At 48.0% G+C, this 5,991-nt stretch overlaps 1 long non-coding RNA gene across 1 annotated transcript in view; it reads right to left on the bottom strand.

The window, feature by feature from the left end:
- Positions 1 to 127: 127 nt before the first annotated feature.
- Positions 128 to 5,991, bottom strand: part of LOC108512856 (uncharacterized) — a 19,233-nt gene continuing 13,369 nt past the window's right edge. Inside the window, exons 2-3 of the long non-coding RNA XR_001880719.1 lie at positions 526 to 593; positions 128 to 415 (exon numbers count right to left, since the gene is read on the bottom strand). This is a non-coding gene — a long non-coding RNA (uncharacterized LOC108512856). The remainder of the gene's footprint in view (positions 416 to 525; positions 594 to 5,991) is intronic.

Genomic DNA, 5,991 nt, shown 5'->3' on the forward strand with positions numbered 1-5,991 from the left:
CCAGGATGGTCTCGATCTCCTGACCTCGTGATCCGCCCGTCTCGGCCTCCCAAAGTGCTGGGATTACAGGCTTGAGCCACCGCGCCCGGCCCCCAATTCATTCTTAATGATCCAGATTAAAGCTCTCTGATTTCTGCCAGTGGATTATTTATTTATTTATCTATCCCGGAAAATACGGTTTTTTTTTTTTTAATTCTAGTAACTACAAATAGGAAACTAGAGGGGGAGCCCCAGGCTGGGACAAACAATGGCTGCCCCCTCCTTGACATTACAGTGGAACAACGTGGCCCTTACATCCTTTATGGTCAATTCAGGCCCCACTCCTTCTTCTTCTGCTGCTGCAGTGTAGGGACCTCAAACTCCTCCTGCTTTGTTTCCTGTACCCCAAACGGGACTGTTGGATCTAGTGCAGGGACTAGGGAAGGAGAGGAAGGAAGAAAAGTGGGTGTGAACTCCATGGAGTGACAAAGACACAGGCTGGCTGGGAACATTTTTGAGACCAAGCACCCCCGCAGATGGCCGTACCTGCTGCTGCCAGGACAGTGGTGGAGTAGGGTGTGCTAGAATGAGATGGGGCTTGGGCTCCTTTTAACCTGGAAGTAGATGTATTTGTTCCATTTTCTGTAATCCAATAAAGTTTTGTTCATATCTATTACGGTTTTTTTTTTTTTTCTGAGACAGGGTCTCACTCTGTCGCCCAAGCTAGAATGCAGTGGCACCATCATGGCACACTGCAGCCTCAACATCCAGTGCTCAAGCGATCTCCCAGCTCAGCCTCCCTAGTAGCTGGGACTACAGGTACACGCCACTATGCCCAGTTAATTTTTTGTGTTTTTTGTATAGACTGAGTTTCGCCATGTGGCCAAGGCTGTCTTGAACTCCTGGGCTCAAGCCATTCATCTGCCTCGGCCTTTCAAAAACCTGGAATTACAAGTGTTAGCTACTGCACCCAGCCCTTTTTTTTTTTTTTTTTTTTTTGAGTTTTGCTTTTCTTGCACAGGCTGGAGTGCAATGGTGTGGTCTTAGCTCACTGCAACCTCCACCTCCCCAGTACAAGTGATTCTCCTGCCTCAGCCTCCTGAATAGCTGGCATTATAGGTGCCCGTCACCACGCCTGGCTAATTTTTTCTTGTATTTTTAGTAGAAACAGGGTTTCACCGTGTTGGCTAGGTTTGTCTTGAACTCCTGACCTCAGGTGATCAGACTTCCAAAGTTCTGGGATTACAGGCATGAGCCACCAGGCCCAGCCTGTTTAGCATATTCTTCCCCTGACCATCACAATGCCTCCTCCCCAAGCCCTTGATGTCTCCATTCAAAAGCCAACTCATTAGGGAAGTATTACCTTATTTTGTGTATTTTACTCAAAGCACTGATTACAATCACTGTTGCCTCACATATATTAGACACTCTATAAGTATTGTTTAAAAGAATGAATATGGTTCTGTGTGGCAATTGTTCTAAATATGTCAATTCCAGTATTTCATTTTTCTTTTTTTTAGACAGAGTCTTACTCTGTCGCCCATGCTGAGGTGAAATGTCGCGATCCTGGCTCACTTCAACCTCCGCCTTGTGGGTTCAAGCAATTCTCCAGTCTCAGCCTCCCAAATAGCTCGCTTTACAGGCGCCTGCCACCATACCCAACTAATTTTTGTATTATTAGCAGAGACGGGGTTTTACCATGTTAGCCAGGCTGGTCATGAACTCCTGACCTCAGGTGATCCACCCACCTCAGCCTCCCAATGTGCTGGGATTACAAGCGTGAGCCACCGCACCCCATCAGTATTTCATTTTTCAACATTATACATGCAGCAGCAATTCTGTTGAAAAAACATTAGCCAGGTGAGGTGGCTCACACCTGTAATCCCAGCACTTTGGAAGGCCAAGGGTGGAGGATCACTTGAGCTCAGGAGTTTGAGATCAGCCTGGGCAACATAGCAAGATCCCATTTTTTTTAACAAAATAAAATTAAAACAAGAAAATATAACACATAAACAGTTATTTGGGTAAAATTATAACTGTGAAATTCTTTTTTTTTTTCTTTTTCTATTTTTTTTTTTTTGGAGATAGAATGTCTCTCTGTCACCCAGTCTGGAGTGCATTGGTGCAATCTGGCTTCACTGCAACCTCTGCCTCCCGGGTTTAAACAATTATCCTGCCTCAGCCTCCTGAGTAGCTGGGATTACAGGCGCCCGCCACCATGATCAGCTAATTTGTGAATTTTTAGTAGAGACGGGATTTCACCATGTTGGTCAGGCTAGTCTCAACCTCCTGACTGCCCTCCTCGGCTTCCCAAAGTGCTAGGAATACAGGCATGAGCCACCATGCCGGCCCGGCCAAATCTGTGAATTTCAAAGTTACTCAGCTAGAGATGGGTCATGTTAATCTCACCGTTATATTTACCATGACCTTAAACTAGGGCTTTCTCTTAAAAAGTACTTAACATGTATTGAATAAAACAAATGTATTGGGGCCAGGAGCAGTGGTTCCCGCCTGTAATCCCAGTACATTAGGAGGCTGAGGCAGGTGGATCACCAGAGGTCAGGAGTTCAAGACCAGCCTGACCAATATGGTGAAACCTCCTCTCTACTAAAAATACAAACATTAGCCAGGCATGGTGGCACAAGCCCATAATCCCACCTACTTGGGAGGCTAAGGCAGGAAAATCGCTTGAACTCGGGAGGCAGAGGTTGCAGTGAGCCGAGATTGCACCACTACACTCCAGCCTGGGCGACAGAGTGAGACTCTGTGTCCAAAAAAAAAAAAAAAAAGGCTGGGCCCCGTGGCTCACACCTGTAATTCCAGCACTTTGGGAGGTCGAGGCAGGTGGATCATGAGATCAGGAGTTCGAGACCAGCCTGACCAACAGGGGGAAACCGTCTCTACTAAAAATACAAAAATTAGCCAGGCATGGTGGTGCGTGCCTGTAATCCCAGCTACTCAGGAGGCTGAGGCAGGAGAATCGCTTGAACCCAGGAGGTGGAGGTTGCAGTGAGCCTTGATGTTGCCACTGCACTCCAGCCTGGGAGACAGAGCAAGACTCCATCTCAAAAAAAATAGAAAAAAAAAAAAATGCGTTGGATCAATTGACAAATATTTCGGAAAAATAACTTTGGGAGCCTAAGGTGGGCAGATCACTTGAGGGTCAGCAGTTCGAGACCTGCCTGGCCAACATGGAGAAAACCCATCTCTACTAAAAATACAAAAGTTAGCTGGGCGTGGGCGTGGTGGCGGGCACCTGCAATTCCATCTATCTAGGAGGCTGAGGCATAAGAATCGCTTGAACCTGGGAGGTGGAGGTTGTAGTGAACCAAGATTGTGCCACTGCACTCCAGCCTTGGTGATAGAGTGAGACCCTGTCTCAGAAAAAAAAAAAAAAAAAAAAAAAAAAAAAAGCCAAAATACATCCACACGTCATACTACAAAATTAATTCAGGTTGTTTATAAACTGGAATGCTAAAAATGAAGGCAATGCCGGGCGTGGTGGCCCACGCCTGTAATCCCAGCACTTTGGGAGGCTAAGGTGGGCGGATCACTTGAGGTCAAGAGTTCAAGACTAGACTGACCAACATGATGAAACTCCATCTCTACAAAAAAACACAAAAATTAGCTGGGTGTGGTGAGTGACTATAATCCCAGCTACTCCGGAGGCTGAGGCAGGAGAATCTCTTGACCCCAGGAGGCGGAGGTTACAGTGACCTGAGATTGCACCACTGCATTCCAGCCTGGGCGACAGAGCAAGACTCCATCTCAAAAAAAAAAAAAAAAAAAAAAAAAAACAAGATAAGGGCTGGCATGGTGACTCATGCCTGTTATAATCCTAGCACTTTCGGGAGCTAAGGTGGATAGATCACTTGAGCCCAGAAGTTCAAGACCAGCCTGAGCAAAATGGCAAAAACCCTGTTGCTACGAAAATCAAAAATTAGGCCAGGCGCAGAGACTCACTCCTGTAATCCCAGCACTTTGGGAGGCAGAAGAGCGTGGATCATGAAGTCAGGAATTTGAGACCAGCCTGGCCAACACTGTGAAACCCCGTCTCTATGAAAAATACAAAAATTGGCCGGGCGCGGTGGCTCAAGCCTGTAATCCCAGCACTTTGGGAGGCCGAGACGGGCGGATCACGAGGTCAGGAGATCGAGACCATCCTGGCTAACACGGTGAAACCGTTTCTACTAAAAAAAATACAAAAAACTAGCCGGGCGAGGTGGCGGGCGCCTGTAGTCCCAGCTACTCGGGAGGCTGAGGCAGGAGAATGGCGTGAACCCGGGAGGCGGAGCTTGCAGTGAGCTGAGATCCGGCCACAGCACTCCAGCCTGGGTGACAGAGCGAGACTCCGTCTCAAAAAAAAAAAATTAACTAGGAGTGGTGACATGTGCCTTTACTGCCAGCTACTAGGCTAAGGTGGGAGGATAACCTGAGCCCTAGGAGGTCGAAGCTGCAGTAAACTGATTATTTATTTTTATTTTTTATTGAGATGCAGTCTCACACTGTCGCCTGGGATGGTGTGCAGTGGCGCAATCTCAGCTTGCTGCAACCTGTGCCTCCCGGTTTCAAGCGATTCTCCTGCCTCAGCCTCCCGAGTAGCTGGGACTACAGGCACGTGACACCACACCCGGCTAATTTTTGTATTTTTAGAAGAGACAGGGTTTCATTATGTTGGCCAGGCTGGTCTTGAACTCCTGACCTTGTGATCCGCCTGCCTCATCCTCTTTTTTTTTTTTTTTTTTTGAGACAGAGCCTTGCTCTGACGCCAGGCTGGAGTGCAATGGCTTCATCTCAGCTCACTGCAACCTCCGCCTCCCTAATTCAAGCGATTCTCCTGCCTCAGTTTCCCGAGTTACTGGGATTACAGGCATTCGCCACCACGCCCAGCTAATTTTTTTTTTCTTTCTTTCTTTTTTTTTTTTTGAGAGGGAGTCTCACTGTTGCCAGGCTGGAGTGCAGTGGCCGGATCTTGGTTCACTGCAACCTGCAACCTCCGCCTTCTGGGTTCAAGCGATTCTCCTGCCTTGGCCTCCCGAGTAGATGGGACTACAGGTGTGCACCACCATGCCCAGCCAATTTTTGTATTTGTAACAGAGAGGCGGTTTCACCATGTTCGCCAGGATGGTCTCCATCTCTTGACCTTGTAATCTGCCCGCCTCAGCCTCCCAAAGTGCTGGGATTACAGGTGTGAGCCACTGTGTCTGGCCACAACGCCCAGCTAATTTTTGCATTTTTAGTAGAGACGGGTTTCACAATTTTGGCCAGGATGGTCTCCATCTCCTGACCTTGTGATCCGCCCACCTTGGCATGAGCCACTGCATTTGGTTGTTAAGTCATGATTATTGTGCCATCGCACTCTAGCCCCAGCCTGGCTAACAGAGTGAGACCATTTAAAAAAAAAAAAAAAAAAAAGGCTGGGTGCGGTGGCTCACATCTGTAATCCCAGCACTTTAGGAGGCTGAGATGGGCGGATCATAAGGTCAGGAGTTTGAGACCAGCCTGGCCAACATGGCGAAATCCCATCTCTACTAAAAATACAAAAATTAGCAGGGCATGGTGGCATGCGCCTGTAATCCCAGCTACTCGGGAGGCTGAGGCAGGAGAATCACTTGAACCGGAGAGGCAGAGGTTGTAGTGAGCTGAGATTGTGCCATTGCATTCTAGCTTGGGTGACAAGAATGAAAATCTGTCTCAAAAAAAACAAATGGATTCCCAGGAAACCCCGTCTCTACTGAAAAATACAAAAAACTAGCCGGGCGAGGTGGCGGGCGCCTGTAGTCCCAGCTACTGGGGAGGCTGAGGCAGGAGAATGGCGTGAACCTGGGAGGTGGAGCTTGCAGTGAGCTGAGATCCGGCCACTGCACTCCAGCCTGGGCGACAGAGCGAGACTCCATCTCAAAAAAAAAAAAAAATTTAAAAAGAAGGTGCAGTGTGGTGGCTCACGCTTGCAGTCACAGCACTTCAGGAGGCTGAGGCGATCAGCTCACCTGAGGTCGGGAGTTCAAGACC

Source organism: Rhinopithecus bieti, unplaced genomic scaffold (assembly GCF_001698545.2).
Source record: "Rhinopithecus bieti isolate Rb0 unplaced genomic scaffold, ASM169854v2 scaffold_29388, whole genome shotgun sequence".
Lineage (NCBI taxonomy): Eukaryota > Metazoa > Chordata > Mammalia > Primates > Cercopithecidae > Rhinopithecus > Rhinopithecus bieti.